The following is a 13,328-nucleotide window of genomic DNA, read 5'->3' on the forward strand; positions in this document are numbered from 1 at the left end:
ACCAAAATTAACCCTTATCGCTCCAAGAATTTTACAGAGTGATTTGTAGCCAACTTAAGGTTGACAGCATTGCTGCTGGTTGGAGCGATAAGGGTTAAAATTGAAAGAAGTAATCTCTTGGAGATTTTCATGGAGACTGATGCCTTGGTCCGCGGTGTTACGCAACGACGAAACGTTTGATAAATGCAAGTTTATTTCAATCCTCTTTGCGTAGAAAGTGGTCAGGGTCGACGTCCACTAACCCAGATAAAGCGACTTTGGCTCTATGTATGGTATCTTCGGTTCTCCAGGGGGTGTCGGAAGGAGGCGACGACTTGCACGCGTTTTCTCTGTCCTGCAGTATAGAAACCTCCTATCTCTATCTTTCTCCATCGCCCTCTCGGTTTCTTGCTCTGCTGGATGGACGCCCTACTCGTCTCTTTTGCCTGGCTTCATGGCTCGACTGCGATCGAACTCCACCGTCCCTGTATTATTCGTCGCTCTTTCATTAATTCCAGTCGTTTCTTGGACTGCAAAATGTTCTCGCACGGTAGCCATGCCTTTCCGAATACAATGGACGATCGTCAGTATGCTGGAGAATAAGTCTGGAAAATAGAGCAACAGAAAAATATTAGACTCGTGCGATTTCTAGAATTTTGTCTGTTAAGTTGCGATGGATCGTAGAAGACGTCTAAAATAAAAGAAGAGTAATACGATTTTCTTTCCCCGCTTTTGATCTGACTTTGTGTAAAGAAGGTAGAAAAGTGTTGATAATGGATGCAAGGGAATCGTATTGTATACAATACAAATTATTCTCGACGGCTCCCTTCAAGAGGAAGCAATATATTTACAATGAAAATGAAAGAATCTTGAGGAGCTTTTTATTAAAACGGAATACATCGTATGATTGCCTGTCTATATTTCAGGCAATAAATCTAAAGAACGAAGTAGTAATTTAAGTATGAACAGACACGTGTTTCATTTATAATTTATTTCTTGAAAAGAATTTTTTTCAATGGCCTCTATAAGACATTCATAACGCAAGCAGTAGTTCAATTAGCATTTGAAACAAATTGTCGCGTCGTGGAAATATCGTATCAGAGGCGCGGATTGAAGAAAGGATTTTCCTTAGGAAAGCGAAGAAACTTAATATCCTGGTATGTTAATACCGTGCCGCGTTGCTCTGACTAACAATGATTCCAACTCACCGTTCTTGCCTTCATAAACACTACTTCGTCCTCCTTTTGGAATTTTTCCATGGTAAACATGTTTACGTCTTCCATGAATTGTTGATAATTTCTTTAGCGCAGTGTGCAATAATAATTTTATACTCTGCTTTATTCTTTTCACGCTTGGAGTCGTATCGTGTTGTTCGAAATCATTTTGCATGATTTTCCATGAAGCATGGTCTGTAACGTCAATTATTACAATTGTTAGTTTTTTAGTTCCGATATTTCTACCTACCAACTTAAACAAATATTTGCTACGCAGCTATTTCTTTCTATCGGTGCGCACGAAAAATCGGACGTTTATTTTGGGCTCTTTGCGGTTTGTTCTTTCCCATCGAAGTAATATTCGTGGTTTTTAGATCGTATATTTTTTAGTAAGCTCTCGTGTATACTGTACTATTCTCGATGTTTGGAAAAAACATTTTCCTATTTTATCCAACGTTTCTGTCATGATGAATACCTGGCAACTCATGGTTCATACGTAATACCTGATATCTGACACATCTTACGTAACGTCTGTTCCTGATACTTAACACCTGACACCTAATTCCTCATAGCTCATATCTGATACGTGAAACCCGACACCTTACAAATAACGTCCAACAACGGATGCTTGTCGCCTGACACCTAATGCCTCATACCACGTATCTGATCCCTGAAACTTGACACTAGACGCCTGATATCTGACACCTTGTACCTGATGTCGATTATCTCGTAACGAAATAAACACGGGTGGCGTAGAACATCGATTAAGCACAAGGTTGGATAAGGAAAGTCTACCGATTATCCAAACGGACGATGTAAGCTCTGTTTTCTGAGAACATATACCATCAATGGCGTTGATTTCTCTTGCTACAACATTGCTGCATCCGAAGAGACAAATTCTGAGGGTAGATTCTGAGGGTATTAATTTGAATTTTTGAAAACTAATTTCCTCTACTGTTCTTAGTCTGTAGGTAAAGAGTTTTCCATAAAATATGGGGGCTGAAAAATTGAATTTTGTTCTCAAATGATCGCTTTCGGGCGTCATGGAGTCGGATTCTGGGCTGTCAAACGACATGGCATGGCGACAGGTTTAATTCGCGGCGTGGTCAGGGTCGGCGGGGGGTCCAGTAACCCAGATAACGAGTCTGGTGGTTCGTCGGTGGCGTTTTCCCTAAAAAGGGAGCCGCGCTTCGTAGATCCCGTGCGTTGCGTGCGCGTTTCCGTCTCGCTTCTATCCCCACCACGTCGCGTGGTCTCTCCGTTGTCTCTCTTTCTTGCGCGGCCATCCCTTCGAAAGCCATCCAGCAACCCCCTCCAACCCCTCGGAACCGGTACGCGCACTCGTCCGGGGGTAGTAGATAGTCCTGGCGCAGCCAGTGCCCGCGCGTCTTTCGCGATCGTCGGACCGCGCGTACGAAAAACGGGAAGGTGTACTTCGTCGCGTGTCCGTCAGCCCTCGAGGACTCGTCGCGACCGTCGAGTAAATCGTTCCAACGGAGAACGTTGATCAACAACAACGGTGCCTCGTTTACATTGAGGATTAACACAGTGTGACAGAGTGTTGAAGTGTCTCTAAGACGCCATTATACGTTTCAAACAGGCAATAGAGTTTCCTGCTCGTTGATACTCGTGGATCTTCGGAACCTGGACCCTTTGCTCGTCGGAAAGTAGGATTATCAGGACAGTTTGTTATTCGTCGAACAAACGAGAGAGTTAACCGTGACCATGAGGACACTGTGAAGATCTCGAATCCACGATCGAGGAGAAGTTCTCCACGTGTGATCCAGGGTCCCCGTGATCACCGCGAGCGGCTGCTACGCTGGAACGTTAACGAAGTATCGGTGATCGTACGCGAAAGTTTTCGATCGGGCACCGTAATGTTCGGGATAACGAGAACTTGACCGAGATAATGCGGTGCTATGGTTATCGGGATGCACATTCGCGGTGATCGTATCGGACGGGGACGATAACGAGAGTCGTTTCGAACAAGATTGACACGATTCGATGGGAACGACCAATCGATTATCCGTTGTTCGCGAAGAGGAAGCATCTGCCTGTGATTCTTGAATCGGATCATCTTCTTTTGGAACGATTATTGTTTTTCGAAGGAGCTACGAGGATTTCCAAGATTTTCTACGGAAGCATGCTACGCAGAACAAGCCTCGCGAGCGCGGTGATCGAGGTCGAATGAAACGTGAGTGTCTGGTGTTCTCGACAAGGTGGTTCTGGTGAAAGAGACGGACTCGTCGCCCCCAATAGAACTCGGTGCTGTCGTCGGAGCTGAATGTTGAACGGTGTTCACCGGATAGAGAGAAACGTGAGTAGATAGACGGAACGGGTTCAAGAGGATAACGAAAGAGCTCTTCGTGGCTCGGTTTTCAGACCAACTTCCAACCTGGTGTCGAGGATAGCGTCGACATCGCGTCGCTAATGCTATTTTTTGAGGTCGCGGCGTGTTCACGGTTTGTTATGTTCCTTTAGAGCTCGTGGACCACTGGAAAATACCAGTTATCTTCGTCTAGGAACAGTCTAGCTTCTCTCGATTACGACCGTAGTATCGTTAGCCTATACGCAGCGACCGAAGGAATAATTTATGGCCTAGTTACCTCGAAATCGAGGACTCTTGTGCAACGTCTGCAGAGGCTACACACAGAATGCATGCATCAGGCCTGTAGGCAATGTATAAATTAGGGTAACGACCTAAATTTCGTAGTTGATACGTTTCTGTCCCGCCTGAGGTGCTCGATTTTTCATCCCTTCTCTTTGAACCTTAAACGGTGAATCCCAGTTAAAAAATAGATAGGAAAAGAATCTACTAGCTTAGGTCAATTTTCTACCAGAAACACTTAACACCTTTACATTTTGTTTCTTTATTTATTTCACTTAGGAGAACGTTTTACAATTGGTAAACAGGATTTCTGTGCAATCGTGATGCTACGTAGCATCAAAATTTTGTACGCGAGGCTTTGTTTTTCAAATAAACCTAGAAAATCTGTCACACGTGTACCAACCCTTTCGCTGTTTAGTCCATACGACGAACACCCCAGGCGAACCGTGTTTACGTGGCGCTAGACTCGGATGAAGTTTTTAACACAATCTATCGGTTTCTCGCAGAAACGTACAATATTTTGTATTTTGTCATAATTTATTAAATATGTTTTTGATTCTCTTATAGAAAGTTAGTTTTCTGTAAAATATATAAAATCTTAAACAGTGTATTCATTAGAATAATTATTAGAAATTTATTATGTGACAAAATTGGTTGTTTCAGGCAAATAAAACTAATCCTATAGTATTTTATAACTAAACCTTAATCCCTGAACATTCTATTATTCGTAGGGATGGGATTTTCGAACGCTCGAAACCTCGAATCTTTTCACGATTTTACCTAAACCCTCCACTTTGACCTCTTTTGAACCGCTACTTTGCATGCCACGGTGATTTCCCCGCGCGCAAAAGAAATTGGAGATTCCCCAGTGTCTACAAAGTAACAAACGCGTCTGATATGAGCTCTCAAGCGGGAACTTATGGTTTTAATACTTTAATACGACAACCATTCGCATACTCAGGAATCTGAGATAGACGTAACGAACAACGTCTTGGAACATATTTCTACGTGGTTGTTAGCCTCTCATGCATCGGTTATTAAATTATAATGATCGCGTTGCCTCTTTACATGTTACGTCCTTGAAAGTCCCTAGTAGTTTTGGCCATTATATTAATTAATAAAATTGTCCTGAAGTTTCTGGCTTCCAACTACAACTAGGTTTGTGAATCGGAATAATTAGACTCGAGAATCTTTTAAATAGCGAACATTCGTAACAAAAGATTTGTTAAATATTTGCACAGTGCCACACCATCGTCGTCCCTTGCTGGAATTACTTGGGGAATTAACATAATTCAGTTTAAATATTATTTCATCGAGAATAATCAGTTAAAAACAGATTGTTATTGTTAGATCTTGAGAGATATGGTCATTAGTGAAATTGGTCGACGTAATCATAAATTCTAAACACCTAACCTGGTTCTACCAGTAGTTCGCTGGATCTACGAGTAACGAGGTCTAAATCAATTACAACCGTCAATAGATACTGACGCGACGATTGGGTATTAGCGTTTCTCGCGTGATGCAACTCGAAACACTAACAATAAGATACGCGCGAATCCCATTTCCAATTGATTGACAATTAATAGTCATTGGAACGCACTCTGGCACCCTCCAGCTCTTTTTCATCCAATCAACATTCCGATTGCTTTCCTACCTTAGGGTTTAACAAAACTTGCGAATATCATCGACAGACTCCAACGTTCGATTTGTTACTCTCCATTAAAATCATTTATTTTGGGGCTCGATCGTGGTCTTGTTACATTTTAGTGGTTTACGAGCGATCCATAAAATTTTGTTGTGCAACCAACTAATTTATAATTCGTAATAAAAGTGGAATCGTAGAAACGTGAAAATAATTTGGAAGAAGAAAATACCAATCGAAGGCAATAACGCCATTGAACGGGAAAATTCCGTTAGAAAGTTGTCCACGTGAACCGTATCGTGCGAAATACTTCACGGCGTCGAACTACCCCAAAGCTGGTGTACAATTGGAATCCTAAATCGCGATTACAATTTACGATTCCCCGTTGTTCTTCCATTTGCACCGTGGCAACGATTAATTCGCCGGCCACGTTTCGATTCTGCCCGCGAACCACGCCAGGTTTTGCGTAGAGGATTAAATTGCTTCCGGGACGATTCGGTATCAAAGGCACGCTCGAAAGGCACAATTACTCGTCCAACTCCGCGCGATCGACTTTCGTTTAATTTAATTGAACGCGGGTATACTTGAACCGACGCGGCGGTTTCTATTTAACGCCCGTAAATCTCTTGAAACTTCGTTGCAAATCGCGTAATTCCGAACGTTTTCGCATATGTGGGAGAACCGAGTTCGGAAACAATCCGGAAGAAGCTGTGACTGAGCTCTTCTGCCCCTTTGGGACGGATTTCTGGTTCCTGCAATTTGCGGGGGACGAAAACCGCGAACCACCACCGCGACTAATCGATTCGATCGATAGTAATGTTTTTACAGTGGAATTAAAACAAAGATATTTTTTTCTAGACGTCCTAGAGAAGAGAAACTAAGACCCCCGTGATTTTACTATTTCACCCTTTGCACTCTGAGACTTTTCTTCGACTACTACTAACTCAAACACACTTTCTTACGAAATAGATAGTAAATATCCAAGTAAACATGCCTTTTTTTTCTTTAAAACAAATAATATGTCCCTTCAGAGGGGACAATATTTCGAGTAAATCGAGAGTAAATATAATTCTGAATCTAATTTTGTTAGGGGGAACTTGGGTCAGTCGAACGTTACAGAATAGAATAGACGAAGGGTTTGTTTAATTAAAAAGGGAAGTTTGAACGATGCGTGTGCAACGCTATGAAACGGAGGGTTAAATATAAGCCCTTGGTCCTTTCCAGCGCCTCTAACTATCACGCGAAACCGCAGACGGAACCGCGGATGGAGGATTCCATTCCGCCTGATGCTTCGATTTCTATCAGGAACGGTCGCGTTTCAGCCACGCGATGGGGACGTGGTTGTACTAACGCGGTCGACTTGCTCCACGAGCAAGCTCGTCGACGATTTCTCGGGCTTCCACACAAGCGAACCGGGTTTCGCTAGGGACGAGTCGCCCCGAAGAATAACGGCGATTACTGTGCAACGATAACGACACCCGACCGACGTACCCAACTTCGCCGACGCTTTTAACGTTTCTCAGCCCTCCTCTTCGCTCGGCGTTTATTCTCAATTACGACGGATTAACCCCGTACACTGTCGTCGACGATAATATTTTTTAAACGCGTAAATTTTAAAATAACCACCCGTTTCCCAGCTAATTGCTCGACGTCGGTGTCGACTTTCAAAAAAGAAAATGATTGCAAACGTTTATTAAATTTAAGATCATTGTCTCTAAAAAATTCGTACGGATTTTGACGTAATTTCTCTTCCGGGGGTTTCCTTTATAATTACCTCTGATGGGATGATATTCGTGATAATGCAAACGTTATTACTAAATTTGATACTAAGCTGCTTAATTTCACGAGTTCGTTTGTTGTATTTACGTAATAGGTTTCCAGAGTTCGTTGAAATAGATCAATATCTCTATATCTTAATTTGTAATGTTAATACGTTATAATGCAGTAATTAACCCACTGGCTACAGGGTTTCGATTAATTGAGCAAAATTGACTAATTGGAGAGAGCTCAATATTCCGCGAATAAATTGTCGTGATTGATACGTTATCATAGGCCACAATAGCCACGCAATACAATAATATCGAGAGAAAGATTAGGCTTTGGGAAGTATTTATCAAACGTTACCTCCTAAATTTTCTAAACTGGTTGTGTCAATAATCTGACACAATCCTCTAACGACTCATACGTATAGTCAAGTGGAATTAATTCGAGTACGAATAATATACGAACGTTTTCTATTATTCTTACGCGCAGAATTAATTGCTGAAACGATTCCCACGCGTTATGAGACACTCTGTATATGCAGGAACGTACGAAACGCGCAAAAATTTGAGTGTCTCAACTAGCTAGACGAAGGGCCATCCTCGATGATTAACGCTTCCTTCTATCCTCCTCTTGTTTCGTTCTCCCCTCGTGCACTCTTCGCCGTTGAATAAAGGCGGGATGCGGCGAAGGGAGCAGCGAAAATATAATAGGACGAAGGACAAGTGAAAAATTATTTTTCTCAAATATTCGATCCCCGCGACGAGCTTTTCTTCGGAATCACCCTCGCGTATAATGAAAGGGTTAATTAATGGCTTTGAAATATCGAGCTCGAAGAAAAGTCACCTTGGCGTACCATTTTTAACTCGGACGTGAATTATGATCCCGGCGTCATCTGTCCTCTATTCTTCCCACGCTTCGTCGAACCTGAAAAGGTTGACAATAATTGAAATTCCAGACTGGTCTGGAACGGGAAAAAGTGTTCGCGAGGTGTCAGTAGAGTCAAGAAGAGACGGTCGAGACGGGAATATAAAATCTTGGAAGAATTGGCCGCACTGACAAGCTCCGTACGTGCTGTTTCGCCAAATTCTTTACCTCGAAACGAAGTTCGTCCATTGCTGCTAGCGTTTCAGTCTCTTCTCTAAAGAGCTTCCCGCTTTGACACTTCGAGAAGTGGGTCATACTACAAAATTTTATATACTGAATGTAGAAACCGAATCTTTCTATTTTTCAAACACTTTTCAACTTTGAAACTTTGTCTTTGATTTATCGAAACTCGTGCGGTCTATCTGGAAACGTAACTCCTATTCTTCATTTCATTTTGTTGCAGCTAAACTCAAAATAAAAGTACTTTATCGAATAATTCAAAGTATGTAGTCAAATGCTTATAGCTGGGACGAAATAGTCGATTGCTCCGTGCTTAAAGAATTCACGAAATTTTTTTTGGAAAGTCGTATCAATTCCTCGATTATTTGAGGCGGCTCAATTCTGGCGGAAATTTCAAAATTCCGTTCCGGTCCAATCGTGAGACGTAGTCGTTGCGCTATCGTGAAATAATGGTCCCTCGTTAAACGTTCGCCGATCGTTACTGATCATTATACCCGTCAGAGTAAATCCAAGCGACTCGAAAGGAAATAGTTGAAGGAAGAAAAGCGGAACGATCGAAAGGGTGGCGAAATGAACACAGAATCTGTCATTTCGAGAGACACTGAACTCTTTATCTCTTTCACCGTAACGCATAATACAATCGTATAATATAAACTGAAGGGACGACAAAGACGATGTTTAGCCAAAAATAAGAAAATACCAGATCAATTTATTCGACGGGCAGAATTTACGTTCTATGAAGATTTTACTGTGATGAACAGCATTGAATAAGAAAATAGAGTATACAACTGTAATAATAATAAAATTAACGAAAGATCAGTGAAAGAGCAAAAAGTAAAATCTAAGTAGAAGCAGATATAACGTAGTGAATGAACAATATAAAATCATCCTCTGAAGTATCCTGTAAATCAATCGGTTAGAGATTGAGGATCTAGGATAAGGGATCACTCGAATAGTCCACTATTGTCAACAGCAGGTGGTACCACCACAATATCAGTAGCTTTGTCCCTATCAGATCGAGCCATGCCATTTGACTTGAATGGGAAGTTTACCACTTTGCATTTGATCCCATTGACAGTCGACTACAAGTGGTTTGCAAACAGAATACACTCGGAAGCTTCTCTCCGTCATCCCGAAACAGATCGAAGCACGGCGAAATCTTTACGCGAGGGTACTTCTTCCAGCTGTAGTTCTAAATATCGAAAGAAGAATTATTTAGATTTCTATTTCAGCTGGTTGTGCAATAATAGTCACGATTGTTTCATTACGCCATTTTGGGGAAATAATTTTCAAGTGAATTTTTATCATTCTTGAATTACAAATACCTGTATTTGCAGAGCGACGTTCGTTCGCAGAGGCTATTTTTCTATTTTGCGCCGGCGAGGGCCAGCTTTGAAGTCGAAACGAACGCGTAAATAAATTGAAATGTTGAATTTTGACCAGAGTGAACTCCACTAGATTCTTCATCAGTATTGTCTGGAGCGAAAAGAAACCCTGTGAACATTGAGTAGTGCTATCTAACAAAGACCTTTAAATAAAATTAAAAACATTCCAAAATTGATTAATTGGCTATTTAAAATTAAATAAAATTGAAAAATCTTCAGTTGTTTTGACAAGCGTTGTTTTGCAAAAATGAAGGGGTCGCAAACGTTAATATTAATCAGGTTTCTCGTCGCATGTTACGTAGCGAAGTTTTGAGAGCGTTGAACCCTGTCATGATTCAGCTGATTCTTAAGCTCTCGCCAGCCGATAACTCACGCTGGAATGAAATTAATTAAGTGACTAATTAAAGTGTCGTTCCTCGTACATAAATTCAATCCTTTCTTCCAGGTTTTCTTACGGTTTGTTTCATCGTCTCGTTCGTGCCTTTCCCGTCTTTGTCGTTGTTTTCAATTTCAGGCGCCACGCGAGGCAGAAAAAGGATTAACTATTACGACGAAACGTTCGAGTTTGATGTCCGACTTTCGTTTACGACCCACGGGCCGCTTCGTAGATTTAATTCTGTTCGGCAGTAAAACCTCCCTCGAACCAGCCACTCTTTACAGTGTTGGCGAATTCACCCTTTCCTTCCTCTCTTTTATCCATCATCGCCCGATAAACAAATTCCATAGATACTTTGCGACAACTATTTCGATATCACGATGGCGTCGTTTGGTCGTACGAACTACTAAAAAAGTCTAGCGTAGAAGAAACAAAACGATACACCCGAGAAATGCAATTTTTCTACGACTTCGCTCGTACAAATTAATATTAATATTTCGTGGATATCTCACGCATAAATCCGTTCTTTACTGCTCGCCTCTACGTTCTAGTCTACTTTACGAGAATATACTATTTCACTTTTCTAGGAACCGTTTTGCACTACTGGTACAAATGCGGGTCATTGCAACTCTTTTTCTTTGACAATGCTGGAGAAAGAATCGCAGAGACATAAAATTCCTTTAGTCGGGATTACTCTTTACGGGTCTGCTCTTTTACTTTGTACACGGGTTTTGAAAGTTGTGGAGCAAATTCTCTACTTTGTATTATATCCCCTTTACGCGGTGTTCTTTGGAGCGTATCCAGCGTTGTAAAAAGAGAACCGTGAGTATGAAAATGGAGTGTACCTCGGAGCACGTGAGGGTCTCAGAGGCGAAACGCAGGCGAAAATTCTGTCGAAACGTAGCCTCAATTACGACCTCGAATGCGTCAGGTAAGCGTTAATTAGGAACCAGCAACAAATTAAGGAACAGACACGATTGTACGCGTTCCATTCAAACGTTCGCGAAAACCTTGCCAGCGTTATGTAACCGTGCGCGAACGCGTTTCCGTTTCGTCGAGATTCCGCGTATTCCAAATCGCGCGGAAAAGTATTCCGAGCGAGATGGAACGGCTCGAATGGCGACCCATATTCCCGCGGGTTCGAAGGAATTCAATCTCCGTTTACCCTGTTTACCCACGTTTCGTGCGATTCGCTGTAACAATGCTCGAGATAGCGAAAATTTTACGAATTACGGTTCGACGATGCTCGCCGATAACGATCGCGACGAATATTACGACGAAAGCTGAAAGCCATAAGATAGCGGAAACCGACCAGATTCCGACGAAATGGCGAAAAGGCAACGAGCAATCAATTCCTTGAATCACGTCGCTCGTGAGCGGTATGTTTCTTCCTGGACGAATCCGAATTCTGAATCCGACGATCGCTGAAAGTTATGGTCGGCCGAAACGCGCCATGGAAGATCGTTCGACCAAAATAAACGGGGGCTGACTAATTTCGGGGAGAACTACGAGTTTTATTGTCACGAACTTTTATTATTTTGGTAACGAGCACCGAAAAGATTCATTTAAGGGGATGTCACAGTCTGATACTTTGAAACGATCGATTTCATTTACTTAAATAAGGGTTGTTTCTTGCGAATGGTGTTGTTTTCGAAACTGGTTTCGCGGTGGCTGCACGAGTCGTCGAAAGGAAACGTTCAAAGGGTTGGTTTTGGAAAGGTGGGCGGAAGAAAAAGGAGGGCGATTCGGACAGCACGGACACGCCTATGTAATCAAGCTGGGCGCTTAAGGCTTGCTCGGAGAGAAACGGCAAACAAACACGGCTGAGGGCGAAGTTACCCCTCGTTAAATTGGGTTAGCTTAGATCCGTTTACGTTAACTCTAATAGCGGAAGCGTGAGTCGCATGTGGCAGCGACATCAGGCTTGAGAACCCCTTTTATGCCTGCACGTTCCTATCGATCAACTATGATCGAACGTATGTAACAGTTTCGAGGCATGCTTCTGCAACCTTTCGATCCAAAGATCGCGAATATGTTCGATACCATCTCCAAAAAGGGTAATTAAATGACGATTTCCAACGCTGAATATAATTTCTTGCAAATAATTTATTTATTGTAACGATAACAAATCCTTTATTTCCATTGAACGTTTCCGACCGATATTGTGCAGGCATTAACTCTCAATTTAAATTAAATTAATTAGGGAAATACACAAGAATAATAATCAGCTCATTACGACGGCAATGGACGCGATAACATTTTGTTCGCGATTGTGTTTCAATCGATTCTGATGACCGAAATTTCTGTAAAGGAAAATTGTATTTAAATTATTTTAGTACAAGTTTGGTGGTATTCCCTGTACAATACAGTTACGACTTCTTTCTTACTTCCAGCATCGAACAAAGTAGGTCATACAAGGTATCGCGAACTGTTTTCACGAGAATAGCGAATTCTTTTTTCGTATTTGGGAGTTCGCTGCAGCCATTCGCGTAATAAATGCGATACCTATTCCGGCGTCTTCGGATTGTTTTTAAGTGGAACGCCACGGACTGTATATTTACATTTTTGTTCTTTTACAACCAGTTAGCGAATGTTCGAATTGCTTTCGCGTATTCGTAGCGTGTTAGAAGTTACAGAGATTACGGCGCTTTTATGTTCGGTGTAAAACGCGTCTGACCATATACGATCCACTGTCACTGCGCTCTCTCGTTTCCAGTTTCAGCTCTCCCCTTGCTATTTCTTCTTATATTTATTACTACGTACATTATTTTACCAATCATCTTTTATAAATATCTTTCTCTTTTAAGCTTCATAAAGGGAAGTTTAAAAAATAATTCATTCCCACCCTTTAATATTACAAATGACATTTGCATTGCTTTCTCTTCTCTTTCGACGTTGTTTCTCGTTTCGTATAATATCAAATAATATTTTATTTCGTAAATAGAGTATTCCACTGCGCAATAAGTACGTATTATTATTGCAACAAGTTCGTGGAGAAATTTATACGCGCGAAATTCAAGGTTCATTTCCGATAATACGTATTTACTTTAGAAAGCTTGAAACGGTCAACATGTTCGGCCAGTTCTGAATCGTGTTATTCTCCATCGACATCGTACAGCTCCCAGAGGGTTGTGGAAAACTGCCCCTCAGGGGCAGGCACTGGCAACTTGACCGAAACGATAAGGGCACGGAACGTCGGTGGTTCTCTGAAAATAAAGAGGCGATTTTCTCGCGCCTTTGAGGAAACAAACCTGGG

The 13,328-nt window shown here is 41.8% G+C and overlaps 1 protein-coding gene across 9 annotated transcripts in view; it reads left to right on the forward strand.

Annotated features, from left to right (window-relative positions):
- Window positions 1–2,582: 2,582 nt before the first annotated feature.
- Window positions 2,583–13,328, forward strand: part of LOC143345503 (glutamate receptor ionotropic, kainate 2) — a 168,329-nt gene continuing 157,583 nt past the window's right edge. For all 9 annotated transcript variants that reach the window (XM_076772683.1, XM_076772681.1, XM_076772682.1 and 6 more), the window contains exon 1: window positions 2,583–3,510. The gene's annotated coding sequence lies outside the window, so the exon portion shown is untranslated. The remainder of the gene's footprint in view (window positions 3,511–13,328) is intronic.

Source organism: Colletes latitarsis, chromosome 9, assembly GCF_051014445.1.
Source record: "Colletes latitarsis isolate SP2378_abdomen chromosome 9, iyColLati1, whole genome shotgun sequence".
Taxonomy (NCBI): Eukaryota; Metazoa; Arthropoda; class Insecta; order Hymenoptera; family Colletidae; genus Colletes; species Colletes latitarsis.